Raw genomic sequence first — 19,193 nt, forward strand, 5'->3', positions numbered from 1 at the left:
AAATGAGAGTTGTCAACAGTGATTTCCCTGTCAACAAGTTTCAGTCACATACAAAGTGAGTGAGAGGGGGGGGTAATCAACTTTATTTAATCCATATTCATCTATATAATAAAAGTGACGTACGGGTGGCCGGCTCGCTTCAATAATCATATATGGATATATTTTCCTGGTCAAAGAAAGGGAGGCTTAATCTTAACTTTAATAATAATAATAAAAGCCGAAAGGATAGAACAATTATGTATGCAAATTTAAATTTATAAGCAAAGAATGATAGGCTTAATCTCAATAATATCTGATGATAATAATAAAAAGGAATGAATTTCTTTCACTTTTAATACAGACAGAAAAATATTCTTTATCACTATTAAAACAGAATGAACGATACGAGAGAAAGAGAGGGGGATGTGTTTTTTATCGAACTGTTTTGTCTTCTTATCTTATTGATATATAAAAAAAAAGCAGAGTGAGAAAGTTGTGTCTTTCTTTTCTTATCAATTTCTCTATCTTCTTATCTTTTTATCTTCTTGTCTGATCAACAGAAAGCCACAGAATGAAAGAGCTATCTTTTTCTCCTTAACAATTAGCTTCGTTTCAATGATCTCAAGTAGTGAATAGGAGTTAAATTATGAAGCGATGGCGACGCCAGCAAGCTAATAAAAGAATTTCGAAAAAGCATCCTATTCATAATTTATGTTATGCCATTGTAATCAAAACATAATACACGATATACAGAATTTTATTACATGCATTGCTGGAATGAAGAAGAAGAACAACAACAACAACAACAACAACAACAGTAATAATAACACCAACAATAATAATAATAATAATAATAATAATAACAAAAACAGCAGCAACAATAATAATATCATTAATAATAATAATAATAATAATAATAATAACAAAAACAGCAGCAACAATAATAATATCATTAATAATAATAATAATAATAATATCATTAATAATAATAATAATAATAATAAGATATTGATGAGTTATAATCTACATAGAGCTTTCTGTGTCATAATCTATGAAACGAGTAAACTTATTTTTCATCTTCTTTGAGATATTATCTAGGATCAAGTGAATTTCAGAAGAATGAAATTAATTTTAGTGCTATCTCAATTTCTGATTATTCCTGATCATGTTGTTGAGTTTTCTTTGTTGCACAGAATTCAAGATTAATATTTTTCTAATTGACTACAGCTAATCAAAATAAATAAATAAATAATAATAATAATAATAATAGCATTAAGATATGTTAATATGTGAAAACTTGTTCATTTTTATGCAAAGAAAATGATTCTATGGTATATAGTTGGATTGGGAATTGTGAGATCTCAGCTCCAAAGATTAATATCTGTAGTCATCTTTGCCTATATTGATGAATGATGGAGTAACAAGTATTTGATTTGGATGTTGGAATAGCAAGCAAGTTTAATGGGTTTTTTTCTAGAAAAATAGTATGAGGTGGCTTAAATAAGTTTCCAGACATTTTTTCATATGGGCACTTTTATTGATAGCACACAAATGAAACTCTAGCCTTCTTCGAAGTAATCTTCTCCAGCTGCAATACACTTGTACGATTCCAACAACTTCTGGAAGGCCCCATGGAAGTCCTCTTTATGAGCATGTCAATAATCCTCGTCACAGCCTCTTTCATCTCCTCAATTGTCTCAAAACGACAGCCTCTAAAGTTTTCTTTGAGCTTAAAGAATAACCAAAAGTCACAGGGAGTAAGGTTTGGACTATTGTGAGGGTGAGGAATTATCTTGATACCCATCTTGGTCAAATAGTCTGTGACAAGGTAGAGTTGTCGACTGGTGCATTGTCCTAGTGGAAATGCCACTGACCTGATTTGAAGAGTACTGACCTCTTTCGACGGAATCTCTTCCTGAACTCACTTAAAAACGCAACATAATATTCTTTGTTTATTGTCTGTCGAGTGGAAACCCGGTGTATGTAGATCATGCCTGTGCTGTCAAAAAAGGGATCATCAAAAGTTTCTGGGTGGATTTGCTCTGTTTGGCTTTCTCGGGTCTGGGAAAGCCAGCATGCTTTCCCTGGGAACCCTGTATCTTGGTCATAGCAGTAGATCCAGCTTTCGTCGCAGGTCACCAGAGCATCAAGAACTACAGGATCTAAATTGATCAGCTCGACCATCTACCTGTTGTCATGGGAACGTCTTTCTTTCTGATCTTCTCTGAGCACCATTGGAACAAACTTTGTCAAATCTTCCGTATCTTCAGTTAATCATGAATAATTATGTGTACAGTCCCTACACTAACATCAAACTGTGCACTTATTGTCTCTACAGACACACGACGATCCTTATCAATGAAATTCTTTATTTGGCCAATCAACTCTGATGTTCTGGCTTCCTTACTCCTCCCACATTTCTCATCATCCCTCACAAACTTACTACCTTCCTTGAATCTCTTATGCCACTAAAAAACTGATGCCCGATTAATATTTTTCTGTGGCATTTTTTTTCAAGTTTAAAGCAGAATTTTATTGCATATCGTTCTTCTAAAGTGTCCTCACGTCCAGATTGCATTTTTTAAATTCACCAGATGTGACAATCAGGCTTTAGTAGGGTGTATTCCAATTCCTGCTGTAGCAGTTATTGAAATCATAAAAATCTTAACCTGAAATATAACAATTGGTCAGTCATCTCATAAGATGTATGGCAATAACATACTGGATTTTCAAGAGTCTACAACAATTTTAAATGCCCGTATAAAAAAGTCTGGAAACTTATTGAAGGGACCTTTTATATATATAGATTATGCATATAAGCTAGAATGAAAGATAGCAGAAAGTTCTCGCCGATTATATAATGATTATGGAAAAATATTCTAACAGGAAGAAACACTAGAGTATACAGGATGAAGGATACTTAATAGAAAAAAAAAACACTGATTGAATACAAGACATAAATACGATAAGGAAGTTAGGCTGCACTAAAAATGCTTCAATTTTTACAGAATTTTATAAATGGCAAAAAAATATATAAGATTTGAGAAATAGATTAGTACAAGTTATGTGTGTGTGTGTGTATATATATATATATATATAGTAATTTATAAAATATATATGGCGATTAAGCTACACTGAATAGCTCTACCTACGTATTGAGCACTTTTGAAGTAAATACTTAAAGTTTACGCATAAATCTATACTTTCGTATATTAATGTTATGTGAGTAAATGAAGTAGTTATATATATATATATATATATATATATATATATATATATATATATATATATATATATATATGTCTTAGCCTCACACTGTGCTTCTTCCAGATAAATCAACCTCACATGCACGTCGTAACCACTGCCATGCAGATGGGGCTCTGATGAACGGCGAGTGTCCTATGCCGTATAACTGGACCTCCACTGCCTTGTAGGCCAAAGTTCTTTTAACCAAAGGCTAAGGGTGAGGTAACCCTGACAGAAATCTCCAGAGGAGCTTAGGCCCTGTAAGTTACGGCATATATGAACCACCGGCAGGTGAAATATGCTCTGGTGCCCAGCAATCTAAGTCCCAGTCATGAATCAAATGGCATGGTGGGTGGAGAGGGCTCCATAAGCCGTGATGAAGGAAACCTCTCTAGGAGAAGGAAAACTCTGATATAAAACCTACAGTGACTGCTGCATCAAATGATGTTGATTTGCTCTTCTTTTTGGTTCAATGTGGCAGTTGTTTAGAGATTGGGATTGTCTCGGTGCAAAGTCTGTCCTCACTATAAAAAGCTTCAAACACAGGCATTACTTGATATGTAGTGGAATACGCATTTTACCATCAGTGTATATCTCGATAACAAAAAGGTTGGCCATAGTCTAAAACGGCAAAGGGACACACAATGAGGACTGATGCGGATATGGGCGTCAATGGAAATAAAGGCTCTGGAACTTCCAGGGTTTGGCCCGGCAGGTGTTCAGGGCATCACAATCTGGACAGGTCATCAGATATGCAGGACTGTAGAAGGTTTATAGAAGTTACCGTCCAGCACGTGCTGCTTGTGGCGCTCACGTCTGCCTCTTTTGAGCCAGAGATGTATTAAGTAATGGCAATACTCAAGAACGAGTTTGCTGCCATCATATATATATATATATATACACACACTGTGTCAGTCGCTTTGTTGCTTTATTGCAGATTAGTAAAAATCAATATATCTCTAAATATACGTCACAAAAAAAGTAAAATTGTATCATCAAAGGTTTGCTTTAAGGTCAGTTATTTCCCCAAATTTTAATCAACTTCATGTGATATTCACGAAGTGATGGCATTTTATTTATTATTACGCAATTTATACTGTCCATCGCTTTATTGTAGATCTCTTAGAATGCCAAAAACGGGCTATTGAAGGTTTCTATTTACAATACCTCCCCATGGGACAGAGTTAGACACCGGGGCTGTTTTTAATGTGGAGAACCAAAAACAAAGGATTGTTGCTAGACTTGCAGAAGGATTGTTCATCAAAGATTTAGCCACAGAGCTGGAAAACGATCTGAAAACCTTGGCTTCATGCGTGATCAATCCCCAAACCAAATCCAGAAAGGATAAGGGCACCAGAAGAAACCTTTCAGATCGTGATATTCGAAAAGCTCAAAGAAAAGTCAACCGAAACCCAAACAGCAACATTTTGCAATAGCTAAAATTGTTCCAAGATCCAGGCAGTAGGCAAGTCCGATGTGTTAAATGAGAAGGGTAGGAACATCAAATCTCTTCTAAGGCCTCCATTGAGCAAACAGCATATGGAAAAATAAATGGTTTGGGCACAGAATGACATAAAAATGGATTTCCAATGTGTCTGATTTACGGATGAGACCTGTGCTACTCTTGATGGTCCGGGTGAATGGGCCAAAGTTTGGAACCCGAACAGAACTCCAACCCCTTACAGAATTCATCGCCATCAAGGAGGTGGAGGCATCATGTTTTGAGCAGGAATCATTGGGAATAAGTTGGTTGGACCATTCCGAGTCCAGAGGGTGTAAAGCTTATCAGCAATGCATACACGGCCTTTTTTGATAATCATTTGTCACCATTGTTAGATGACCTATCATTGTCACGTCGCTTTCAGATTATTTTTATGTATACAATGTGTGACGTGACCGCCCCAGGGGGAGATCGGGCTCCTCACGGAGGAGGGGGGAGGTCAAGACTCCTGAAATGCTGGAGAAGCCAGGCAGATACGATTTCTTTTTATTTTTTAATTATCACTGGTGTGTCCGGGTGACGGCAAAAGACCTTGCTGAAAGAAAGATTGGATTGTGATTTTCATTGTTATGAAAATCGTTGACAATATCATTTTTTTTGTAAATTATACTCCGAAAATGGAATGACTCACGATTCAAGACTAAGGATGTTTATAGTTTGAGTACAATGCCCGCAACCCAGAGGATCGCGGGGAGTGACCTTTCAGGTTATGAGAAAAGCGCCTCCAATCCACAGGTACACTCGAGAAGGAACAAACCTTCCCTGGGGTGATGTAACTGGATATGATTGGTCCATGGACCAGCTCCGGTCTCACCACTCCCCTGAGTATATGAACGGGACGCAGAGTCTAAACCGTGAGTTGGCGCAATTGAAGCTGACGTTTGGAGCAGAGTTTGAGTGCAGTTGAAGAGTCGCCACATCTCTCTCTTCCCACATCATTCCACCGGAATACCAAAAGAAATCAACCCATTGACTCAGCAGAGTCTGTTAAAATCAACATTGAACTACAGACAATTGTATATAACTATATATCTGTATATCTTATCTTGAATTAATCAGTAGAATAGAGCACCGAGTTGTTTTTCTTTTGTGTGCGTGAAATTGCTTTCTTTCTAGTACGACAGATCGACAAAGCGGCGACATTTTAACCTGATTGCAAAATTAAGACCAGTCAAATCCATTGACGGGTCCTGCCACACTAAGACACCTTGCTGACCTGCGAAGGCCGGGGTCACACTTTGGTTGCCGTGTAACCAGGATAAAGGCCCTGAGTAATCAGGAAACACAACATCTGGTCTAATCACTAAACGACCACCATAAGTAGTGGCCACACCTTTGGGTGTCAGAGGAAAGACTTGAAAAAAAAAGAAGAGAGAAAAAAAGACTGAATAAAAAGTAGAAAGAAAGACTGAAAAAAAAAAATAAACACAACGTAAAAGAGATTTTTTTTTATTTCAAGATCGAAGATCACGAACTTTTCTTAACCTTGAGAGACGCTGAGACTGGGAGAGTTGACGTCAATCGCGCAAGATCACTGTAACTCGAGCAGGCAGGGTGAGTAATTTGTTTGTTTGTTTGGGTTTTTTTTTTCGAGTTCTTTCGTTGTCAGAGCAAACGTTTTGAGGAGTTCTTCTAAATGAATATCGAGTGGTTGTGTTGATTTTTTTTTTAAGAAAAAAAAGAGAGAAAGAAAAAAGACAGCGCCAGTGTGAATCAAGAAGTGAAAGTGTTTCTCCTTGTGTGGATTTTGAAAAAAAAAAAAGAAAGGAGAAAGAAAAAGAGAGAACGTGTAAGTAAATCGAGAAGTATAGTGCGTTTTTCTTTTCTCTCTCTTAGTACCGTTGCTGTTGTTAAATTCGATTCTCGTGTTTTTGTTGTTTGTTGAGAAAAGGCGGATGGAAGATCAAAGAATCGGATGTTAGATAACAAGATGGACCTCGTTATCGGAGTATTTTAAGAGCAACGGGTGGCGTGTGAGTAAACGGGAAAGGCGGGGATGCGATTGCAGAGGGTTAGGGTTAAATTAATGACTAAGTGTCTGGATTTAGCAGCCCTCTTGGGGGTGTTGTTTGATAGAGTCACAAGGGCAGAGATCATTAAGAACAGTCCGATAGACTTTCAGGAAGCCCGGAATACTGGCTTGGTCCTGGAAGACGTCGTGAGAGGTCACCAATGTACTGAAAAGACTGGACCGAGGACGATCAGGAGAATCTCGAATGGCCCCCCGGTCGAGGCCATGTGGGAATTGTGAGAGAATGCCGGGAAACGGGGGGGGGGGGGGGCGAAAAGCGAAAGGCGAAAGGCATGGTCGTTACAATCATCTGGCAACACGCTGATTAGGCGTCAAGCGAAAATGGGATGATATGTTGCCCCATGATCCCCCGGATGGCAAAGCTCGAAGGAGAGAGATTGCCCCACCTATAGAAGGGACCAGCATCATTAGGAGGCGATGGCAAAAAGGGGCATACGACATGAGTCATTTAAATCGTCGGGCCTGTCAAATATTTCTAAGTGAAAAGTTAGGCAAGCGGTGGACTGAGAGGGCGACGTGAGTAAAGTAAATCGTTGAACGTATGGATAGTTATTATAATTAGAGTGAAATTCTGTTAATAAAGTCATGATAGTTATTATAATTAGAGTGAAATTCTGTTAATAAAGTCATGATAGTTATTATAATTAGAGTGAAATTCTGTTAATAAAGTCATGATAGTTATTATAATTAGAGTGAAATTCTGTTAATAAAGTCATGATAGTTATTATAATTAGAGTGAAATTCTGTTAATAAAGTCATGATAGTTATTATAATTAGAGTGAAATTCTGTTAATAAAGTCATGATAGTTATTATAATTAGAGTGAAATTCTGTTAATAAAGTCATGATAGTTATTATAATTAGAGTGAAATTCTGTTAATAAAGTCATGATTGTGAATTGAAATAATTTTCAAAGGAGGATAATTCGAGCAAATTCTTTAACTTAAGGTTTATTCGGAATTAGGCCGTATGAATTAGGCCGTATTGTGTAAAGATTAAATTAATTCTTGAGAAGAAATTAATTCTTGAGAAGAAAAACATTTCCTCAGTCTGGAAGGATCTACCCTTCATTGAACGAGAACGGATTTTGCACCTTGATCTAGTTGAATTTTCCCGAGAGTAAGTAAGAGTATTTTCTTTGGGAGATTAATTTAATTCTTAAGAAAAAAAAATAGAATCGCTTGTGCCTAGTTAATCAGGACTATGGACAAAATGGAGAGAACCCAATAGTCAGAGAGGAGCAAGTGAATTGGTTTTGAAGTAAGTTGATAAATAAGCTAGTGAGAATAAGTAAAGACTCGTGAGTGTGAATTAGAATTCCCTATGAGAATTAAATTATAATGAATTTTGGCGCATTTAAGTTGAACTTTGGGATTTAAATTAAGTTGTGCTTGGGGTTGACCAATCTTCTGCCTGGCCGGGGTAGGTGTGGTTGGACAGGGCCCGTTCGAGCATACTGTCTGGGAGGGGAGGACGGGGAGCGTATTTAGCTCAATGTCTTTCCACTCACAGGCAGTGAGCACTTAGAGCGTGTTGATGGAAATGTGTTTAGGAATATCGAAAGAAAATCGATGAGTTGTGGGGGGGTCTAGCTTCCTGTATTCTCATTCACCATTCATAAGGGCACAGATTAATTGTATTGAAATTGGATTGTCTGTTTAAATAGACTATGAAAAATAAATTAATGAGATTAAAAAAAAAAAGAAAAGTAACTAATAAAGTCGAAATAGGAAGATTAATTATGCACTGACAGGGAGGTTTCCCTAGTGTCGTTCTGAAGATGGGCATGATCAAGCTAGTGTACCTGTTAAAACCAAGAGAAGAGGGTCTAGCAGCAGAGCAGGTGTGCGGTGGCCGGTATGAGGGGATGTTGTGTGACGTAAAGTTGACCCAGGCTTGGGCGAAGTCACGAATTGTTGAACCCCATGTAGCTCCCTGAGCACCAGATTTGCTCTGCTCGTTGTTAAGTGAAAAAGGCACTGATAAACGCTCTGCCTGAAGGGCAATCGGGGAGATCGATGGTCGTCAGTCATAGCTGCTATAATGGATATAAGAGATAATGAGGAGGTATAATAGTAAACCTGAATATTAAAACTCTTAGAGGTTAAATTGTGAATATTAGACACTGGTGTAATGAGCAATGAGATTATATAGGCAGCGGCTATATCTATGATAGCTATAACCCCAGAAGTGCTATTCGGAGTGATCACAGAAGAACACATTAGATTGATGAGGTCACGGATGGAGCACCCTTTAAGGGAATTGAGCAAGGTACATTCAAAAAGAAGAGTAAACCCATTAGAAGGTCTAGAGGTCAGAGAATCAGGAACTAACTTCCGTGAATTGATGTGGGGGGGGGCGGTGATAAGCATGCTATTAATGCTAAAGTGTGATCTTAACGGCAGGGGTGTGGTGTGTGAGAGGGAGCATGAGGATGAGAGACAGTGAGAAGCATCTCGAGGTTGTTAGCGCTGATGACGGAGGTAACTCCTGCCTAAACCCACCTGCAGCCAAGATGACCCCCACCTGAGGAAAACCCAGTTCCTGACGAGCAACCGGCAGAAGGCAGCACGCATGTCGGAACCTCTTCGGAAACCAAGATGCGGAGTCAATGAGAGCGACCTTGATTCTTTCTCTCCTTCTCTGTTTTCTTTGATTTCTTACAGAAAATTGGCCCGTGAACCACCAAGGAGAATCCCGATCGTGACCAGTTAAGATGAGAAGGAAGTAGACTTGTTTAATAAAGAGCGGGTACTAGTTACCCAGAATAGAGGCGTTAGATGATGTAGATTGTAATAATTCTGTTGTGACTTTTATAATTCTTGATTGAAAAAAAAAATGAGTAACTTTTATAATTTGTTTGAAAAAGAAAAACTTTTATAATGTGTTGAAAAAAAGACTATATGACTTTTATAATCTTGATAAAAAAAAAGAATAATGAGACTTTGACAATCTTGAACTTTTGAACTTCTAAAACCCAGAAGGGGAATGGCTCAGGAGACAAGCTGATGTGAAGACTTATCACCTTGGGTTGGTTGTTAACTATATATTTTTTTCTTTTTTCTGACAGATGAACGAATATTGGAAAAAAAAACCGGCCAATTGAACGAGCTGGTATTGAGTGGGGTGAGAAGTTGTTTGGGACAGAGACAGTGTGTGCAGATGAGGATGAGAGACCGTGAGAAGCATCTCGAGGCTGTTTGCTCTGATGACGGCGGTAGAATAGTATACTATAGTATTGTTTCCTCTGGCAACATTAAGTCTAAGGGGGTGCGGAATGTGACATGACCGTGCCAGACTCCCGAAATGCTGGAGAAGTCGAGTAGATATGATTTCTTTTTATTCTTTAATTATCATTGGTGTGTCCGGGTGACGGCAAAAGACCTTGCTGTCCTGCGAAGGACGGGTCACAAATGTACCATCCCATTCTGCTAGAGCGACTGCAGCCTTCCTTGAATCCATGGGCTTCGTTGGAGAAACCCTTATGACCTAACCACTTTGTTCTCCAGACCTTAACCCCATTAAACATCTCTGATCAATATTGAAAAGAGAGGTTTATGAGGGAGGAGAGCAATTTACTTCAAAGGATGCCTTGCGGAGGAAAATAGTTAATTTCAATAGAGCTGTAACTCCTTTTCAAATCAAATAATTGACTTCCTCGATTGACAAAAGGTTGTTTAAAGTTGTTTAAAAAAATGGTGGATTTGTCGATAAGTAATTTATTTATGTGAGGCTTAGCACCTAGGATGTGTTTTTGTTTATTATTCTTTGACAGAAAAATATTTAAAAAAATAAAGTTTTCATGTTTAGACATTATATTTTTGTCCTAAAAGAACATTTTAAGAGATGCGCAATAAAGAAGAAAATTCCTTGATGAAGAATAAAATGTTCTATCTTCATGAATATCACATGAATTTGAATAAAATTTTGGGAAATAACTAATCTTATAGCAGTCCTTTGACGATGCAATTTTAATTTTTGTGTGACGTATATTTAGTGAAATATTGATGTTTATTGACACAGTTTATATATATATATATATATATATATATATATTGCCGCAATAAAAAGCAATGTTTTCCGAAACGATCGTACAGATAATTGATTTTGTTGTTGTTTCTTCTTATGAAACGGATTTTTAATTTAGTTGAAATTTAATTGTTCAAATTTTAAATTATCAATCACATTACTTAATATATATATATATATATATATATATATATATATATATATATAATATACATACATACAAACACACACACACACACACACACATATATATATATATATATATATATATATATATATATATATATATATATAATATTTTGGTTGCAGAAATTCCCCTCTGAATAAAAGTGCCGTAGGTTTGCGACAACAGATGCCACATACAAATTCAATACATCTATCCTGATAGCCACTACTTTATGTAGCTTACGACCACCATTTCTGCCGCATTTAATCACGATAATAAAATGCTACATTACATCCGATGAGCAACACCATCACAATCGCCACATTTACAGAGAAAGAAGTTCCTATTTTTCTCTCTCAATATTTAGTGCCCCCGCCGCTACAAGTTGAGACTGGGTCAAATTCTATATTTTCTTACGATCTTGTGCTTACACCGCTATTAACTGGTCTTGACATACATACACATAACATACTCTTTCCATTTTTTGTTTCGCAAAGAATAAAGTCTCCCCCTGCCTTATTTCGTCCATTGTGATTGGCTGAGCTCTGACCATTTTTATATTCGAGATTAACGGTATCCGCATCCTAACTTACCATTCAAATATGGTGTCATAATGATACCTGTTTTTCCCCTCTGACTACATTGCTGTGCCCTTTTTCTTATATTATGCCGACAAAACACACCGGCTCTTAAATACACGAAATTAAATACAATGTTTCTTTTAGTTTTTACGTGAATTTTCCCTATTTACAAATGCTGCTACATGGCAAAATTTCAGTAGATGACGAACACACGAACACACGTCGTCCACAGAGAACTAGATCCCTTTATCGTCTTTATATGTGGAAAATTACTTGTCTTTGCAAACTATAATCGACATTTTCAGCGTACTCGGAAAGCTGAAAAAGTCGTCAATTTAAAGAAATTTGAGGAGATGGCCTTATTGTAAAAAAAAAAAATAAAAAGTAAAATAAAAAATCATAAAAAATAATAGTAGGAAAAAGAAAATTAAATAATCAAAAATAGTAAAAGCTTTGAATTAATTAGGGTATGCATTTTTGGTCGTTTTTGTAATGAGGTCTGTTCGCTCGGTATAGGCTGACGGCTTTCGTTGTTCACCAGTCGTTGCTGGGCGCTAAACAAAACTCACGAAGAAACGGAATGTAAACTGCAGAAGATTATATATATATATTCTTTTTTTTACCAATTTCGATGTATGATTGATTTTTTTTTAGATATATTTAAAACAAATACATGTGCGTCTGCGTTGCGTCACTAGGCATATTTCTATTCTGTTTTTTGTTTATTTATTTAAAAAAGAATTGAATTAATTTGTTGTTTTTCTTCCTACATTTTTTTTCATTCTTTAGATCTATTTTAAAACAATACACGCAGATCACTGTTTCCTTTTTTTACATTTTTAATTCTTTCTTTTCATCGATGAATTTATTTAAAAATTGTCCGGTTACAGTTTAAGAATTAAAATAGTAATTAATATCTCTAATATTTTCTTCGGTTACACAGATAAATTTCTTTTCTTTTTCTTTATCGATGTTTCTTATAATCTATTTAAACAATTATTCTATTTGCAATTAAATTTTCCCCATTTATATAAGACGTTCTCGGTAAGTACTAGTGTCGTTGCATTTTTTTTTCTTCGTTAAAATGCCTTGCAGGTGATCAAACTTAAGTCATTGTATTTGAAGTGCGGAAACAAGGCGACGAATACTTGCCAGTCAAAATCCTGAACGACGGACATCTGCAAACGAGCGTAGCAGACAAAGGATAAATCAAATTTGTGACAATGAAGCAGCAGACAGACGTGCGTCCAGACTTGAGAATGCACGATTGTGAGTACAGCAATCCCGCAATGCCTTTACAGATCTGCTTCGTTCTCAATGAAACGAACATGAGAGGCTGAGACATGCTGAAAGACGTCAACGAGAAAATGCATATCAGCGTTAAACACGACTCTATGCTCAACAATTGGATTGGGATCGCCTACAACCCTGATGATGATTAGAGTTTGAGTGATCATGTTCATATCGACACTATGACTGAAGTGTATCCTTATTGCAAGGTTCTGAAATTTAAGGGAGAAACTAAAGGATTGTGTTGCGCCAACGGAAAAATTAAACTACCTCAACTTGAAGAACCATTAAAAACTTTGCTTGCTAGGTATACTGCTTGTAGCAAAATGTAGTAGGAAAAAAATCAAGAACAGAGATAGGAAATAGTCAGTTTCGCCCGCCACCGCCCACCTCTAGATGAGAGGGATTTCTAGGCTGTAATGAAAGAAGAAGATAGAAAAAAAAGGTAGAATAAAACTCGCTTCTCACAGATTCGTGGTTCGTCACAAAGAACAATTCAACCACCAGAACCACCTACGCACAATCTGCAAAACACTGGCTCACTGCTTCCTAGCGTCATACCTTTATAGCATCCGAGAATTATATATTTGCATAATCACGCGAGATCACACGCGATTCTGCGAGAATTGCATGGGATCAAAGCCAATAAAAACCCATGGACGCCATCTTGGAACTCTCTTCGGCTCGGTCCGCAACACAACAACAGACGTATCTGGAGTAAGCTCTTTATTTCCCCCTTTTCGGTTATTGACGATTCCGCTACACTGCTAAATCAAATTATTTTCTACCAAACATCAGGAAATACAGCTCATGCTTCCAAGTGACGTTGTTTGCTGCAGAAATCATTACAACTCAATGCATGCCAACTTTTAAAGTAGAAGGTCAAATTTACCATAAAGTTGGATCTCTGCTTCCGTCCCCAGATGGTCAATATAAATTCCTACAAATGTATTTCATCGGTGATAATAATGATGAACTGAATGCACGCTTTGGAATTTCGACTGATATAAGAAGGTCCATTGTTTCCCAACTGCAAGAGCTGCTCAATAATATAAATAATTTAATGCATTTATTGAAAACTGCAATTGAAATGATGACATCTGATGCACACAAGATTGTTATTCATGCTGACAAAGCTCCTGCTGGAGAACACATGCGAAGATTCAATGCTCCAACTATAGATGAGGTGGCAATTGTTATAGTTGGAGATCAATTTCAACCGAGGGATATTGTCTTTCATAGGAGAACTGATCAATTGACAAACATTGCAGAAACTCATCGATGCTACAATGCCCTGCAATATCCAATCATCTTTTGGGATGGTGCTGATAGATATCATTTCAATGTTAACATGATAAATCCAGTTAGTGGTGAGGAAACAAATAAAAAATGCAGCGCAATGAACTATTATTCATACCGATTAATGACGAGAAAATGAAACCAATCACATTCTGAAATGCCGTCAATTATTCCACCAATACATCGTAGACATGTATTATGCAAAAGTTGAATCTGAACGTTTGCTATTCATCCGTTTGAATCATTCCAAATTTTGCTCTGAAGAATATGTTCATTTGCGTGATGCAGTTGTTAATGATGGTAATACAACCAACGTTGGAAGACTAACGATTTTGCCATTTTAATATTTAGGCAGTCCACACCATATGCATAAGTACACTCAAGATGCATTTACATATGTTCGTCCGTATGAGCGCCCTGATCTATTCATTACATTCAAAGGCAACCCTGCTTGGGATGATATACAATAATTACTTTCTGGCCAATCATTAGTGGATAGGCATGATATTACAACACTTGTTTTCAGACCAAAGCTGAAATCGCTAATAGATTTCATTCTTAAACATAAAGTATTTGGTCTGCGTGCTGCTGGATGTATTCGGTGGAGTGGCAAAAGAGAGGATTACCACACTAACACATACTAATCTGGCTCAAAATCAGTCCAAATGAAATCGACAATGTAATACGTGCTGAAATACCTGATGCTTATATTGATAAAGATTTGCATGAAGTTGTGACAAAAAATATGATACATTGATCTTGTAATATTGAATCAAAATTCACCGTGCATGAAAGATGAAAAATGCTCTAAGCAATATCCACAAACATTACTATCCAACATAGTTACAGGAGCTGATGGATATCCTTTATACAGAAGAAGGTCAGTAGAAAATGGCGGTAAATTAGCAATCATACAAATGCGAAATGGCAATATACAAGTTGATAACCGATGGGTTGTTCCATATTCACCTTTGCTATCAAAAGCCTACAAATCACACATTAATGTGGAATACTGTAACTCAGTTAAGTCCATCAAATACATTTGCAAGTATGTGAATAAAGGCAGCAATATGGCAGTTTTGGTTTGAAAATTCAATCCAATGACAGGAATGCAAACATACATATCGATTAAATTGCACAGTTTCAAGCTGAAAGATACATAAGCAGTAATGAAGCTGTATGGTGAATTCTTTCATTTCCCATACATGAACGAAGTCTGGCTATTGTTCACTTATCAGTACATTTAGAAAATGGACAACGCGTTTATTTTACAGCTTCAAATGTGCAACAGATAGCTCTTAATCCACTGGCGACAACATTAACAGCTTTTTTCATGTTATGTCAAACTGACACACTGCTCTATTCAGAAGTGCTTATGTATTATACATGGAATAGGAGTAGAAAATTATTTGAACAGCGCAAACGAGGAGGTAGAGTCGACGGACATCCAAGAATATTCAAAGAAAACACAATAGGCAGACTATATACTATTCAGTCGAAACAAAACGAATATTTCATTCTTCACATGCTGTTGGTAAATGTCCCTGGCCAACGTCTTTCCAGCAATTAACAATTGCCACATTTCACAGTCCATGTCAAGCTCCGAATTTATTGGAAAATGATGAACACTGGGATGAATGCATTAATCATGCATGTAACACATCGCATCCGATTCAAATTCGTGCATTGTTTGTCATCATATTGACAACTTGCTCCTCTTCATCTCCAATATAAATCACACATGGCTGAAGATATTTTCCATCAAAGACGCAATGAAAATGCAAATACCTACCTGGATTTTACAGCAGAAATCTATAATAAGGCATTGATAAGGAATGAAAATTTGTGCTTAGAAATTGTAAACAAAGTTCTAACTCAATTGGAAATGACATCACCAAATCGATCTGTTGCTATTTTGTTTGATGTAGATTTGCGTCAGGAACAAACTTACAACACAGATGATCTTTTGTTGTACATTCATTCAAATATTAAAAAAACTAATACCTGAGCAAAAAGATATTTACAACAAAGTAATTCAGACTGTCATAATGGAGTGGAAGAAATTTTTTCTTAGATGTGCCAGGATGAACTGGTAAAACCTTCTTAATTAAATTAATTTTGAACATCATTCGATCACATAATGGCAGAGCCTTAGCTCTTGCATCATCTAGAATAGCTGCAACATTACTGCCAGGTGGAAGAACTGCTCATTTGGCTTTAAAATTACAAATAAAACTATATATATATATATATATATATATATATATATATATATATATATATATATATATATATCGGAGCAAACAGTTAATAAAACATGTTAAAAAACACTTTGAAAAAGAGTTAAAAACATATTTAATCTGAAAAGGAAACACTTGATAAGTGGATAGTCCTTAATCTGCGGAGTTTCGAAGAAATACTTTCCTTCTCATCAGAGGGTAGGAATTAGCAAAATGCGTGATCGGATTTTGCATACAAAAGTATGTGATGAAACAACAAGTAAGTCAAAGATCTTACTTGATAACAAAAAGTGGAGCAGAGGGTATATGGTGAAGAAAAAGGTGATTACACGTGAATGGATAGTCTGGTGAAAGGTAAATAATCCAATGACGGTATAATCCAAAAATATAACTCCAAGAAAGTTAATTGAGTTTCCATTTGCACAAGTAAAATCCAAGGAAATCACGTAATTGGAAGATGGTCCAAAATAAACCAAAAAGGCCGAAATTCATGAAATAATTTACAAATATGTACAAAGAAAAGAAAAGGGGAAAATTTCAATAATATTAATAAAAGAAAAATAAGATAGGCTTTTAACACGACTGCCGAGACATAATAAGAAAGATCAGGGAAGAAGAGGAGGAAAAAAAATTAAATGGTGATAGAATTAAATATAAGATAGAAAAACAAATGTCAAAATGATCCAGCCAAAAAGGATGTTAAAGGCGCGAAAAAAATATAGGGCAAAAAAATAGGTTAACTAAAATGTACAGGATATTGCTTAAGAAAATGTCAGCAAGAGTTGTTAAAAGACACTAAATGGAAAAAATAAATAAATTAATTAATAAATAAATAATAAATAGAAAATAGATAATAAGTAAGTAAATAAATAAATAATAAAATATAAAAATAAAAAAATAAAAAAAATTTTAAAGGGAGAGTATGGCCGGTATCTGTAAATTCAGGATAAAGCAAGTAAGTAAATGCATATAGTGAAATATAAGTAAATATACATGCAGGATATAGATGTGTGGGTAGATAGGAATATTAAGACTAAGACGGAATTTGCAGAGAAAACCGGCCAAACAAAGAAGAAATAAAGAAGTAAAATAAAGGATTATTAAGTTATAAATATTAAGAAAGTATGTAGAAGAAAACGATAATGTTAAAGAAGAATTATATATCTATCTGAGAGGTTAAAGTAATAACTATGTAATTTCAAAATTACCATAATTAAATTTAGACTTATGTTTACAGAAAGAGATCAGTTCGTTTTTAGAATTTATTATATTGTTACTTGGAGGGGAAGTAATTATATTTATAGCTTCGGTTGTGCAGAGACGATATGATTTAGAGTCTGGAGTATAAGACTTAACTTTTTTATGATAGTCCATTTGACTGAGAAGGGGGTATTGTAAGAGTTAAGTTTTTTAATTAAAGTGGTTAGAGAAGTTCCTTGGTTATCATTAGAATTATGGTTGTTAAAAGAAGAAATGTGGTTTGATATTCTTTTTTTAATTAATGTTGAAGTAGCGCCGATATATGTATGTACTTTATTAAAAGCTCGGGGTCTATATTAATATTAATTTGCTGATTTGTATTAGTAAAATAGTTTGACTTTTGTTCATAATGTTCAACAAATTGTGGGACAATGATTGTATGAGGACTATTTTGGAGGGGATAATGAGTGTTGTTAGTGTTAGGATGGCTGTTAGAAGAAATATTATTATTATTATTATTATTATTATTATTATTATTGCTAGTTGTATGATTGTAGATGGAGGGGCTGCTCGAATGGTATATTGGATTAGTAACTATATCAGATGGAGGATGGGAAGAAGGATAACTTGAAGACGAAATATTAGTGTCTGTTATGGGAGGATTTTGTGGGAGCTCAGTAATTGTGCATGAATATATAACATCTTTATGGATGCAATCATTATTGAGTGGGCATATGTGTGTTATTACAATTAAAGTTAGTTTTGGGTTTAATTGGGAAAGGGATTTTTGGGGGCTAATTTAATTTTTTTGTTATTAGATGTTAAGATTCTTTGTGCTAAATTAGGCATTGTTGAATAAGAAATCCTGATTGAGTTTTTATTGAAAATAGAACTATACCTGTGTGGGTATTTGAAAGAGTTTTGTACAATGTTGAAGAATTCCTTAGGTATATTAGTTTTAACATTTACACTAAATGGAGGATTAAACAAATATTTTTCTTTCTCCTGATGCGACTGGGTGGGTTAGAGGTATTACGATTAGTATTTTGGTTTGGATTATATATGTAGACTGGTTCATTGTTATTGATAGCAGCAGATCTTATTATTTGAACTGGTTTCTTACGAGTCATATTCTGTGTGATTAAAGATTTAAGGCGGCCTGCAGGAGGAGCATAATGGTTGTATTTAATCTTTTCTTTGTGTCCTGAGTTCCGTAAGGCATTATTGAAGAAAGTAGCATTTTGATTAAAAGTTTTATCAGCAGAAAGAACAGAAATTCTTCTAGAGAGTGATGGTACTATAGATTTTATAATTGAGTTGGGGTGGTTAGAAGATTTATGGACGTATAAAAGCGTAAGGTTAGGTTTATGATAGGGGCTATGAGTTTTGGTGTTAAGATTAAGTGTAACATCTAGAAAATTTGAAGCTTTTTGTTTGCTTCGATAATTATAGAAAGGCCAAAGTTATTAAAGAAGTTATGTAATATTTTAATTGTTTTGTTGTACTCTCTTGGCCTGGCTGTTGTAGTAAAAAAAGCATCATCTCTATAAAGGCCCCCTTGGATATGTTTAAAGTGGTATTTAAGTTCTTTTAGTAAGAAGAGTCCCACTAAATCGGTAACTTCTGCAGAG

General features: G+C 35.6%; 1 long non-coding RNA gene across 1 annotated transcript in view; it reads left to right on the forward strand.

Moving 5' to 3' along the window:
• Nucleotides 1–19,193, forward strand: part of LOC145286147 (uncharacterized) — a 396,037-nt gene that overhangs the window by 301,923 nt on the left and 74,921 nt on the right. The window contains exon 3 of the long non-coding RNA XR_013869113.1: nucleotides 6,186–6,280. This is a non-coding gene — a long non-coding RNA (uncharacterized LOC145286147). The remainder of the gene's footprint in view (nucleotides 1–6,185; nucleotides 6,281–19,193) is intronic.

The sequence above is a fragment of the Euprymna scolopes genome, chromosome 10 (genome assembly GCF_053919585.1).
Source record: "Euprymna scolopes isolate OS-2025 chromosome 10, ASM5391958v1, whole genome shotgun sequence".
Classification (NCBI taxonomy): domain Eukaryota; kingdom Metazoa; phylum Mollusca; class Cephalopoda; order Sepiida; family Sepiolidae; genus Euprymna; species Euprymna scolopes.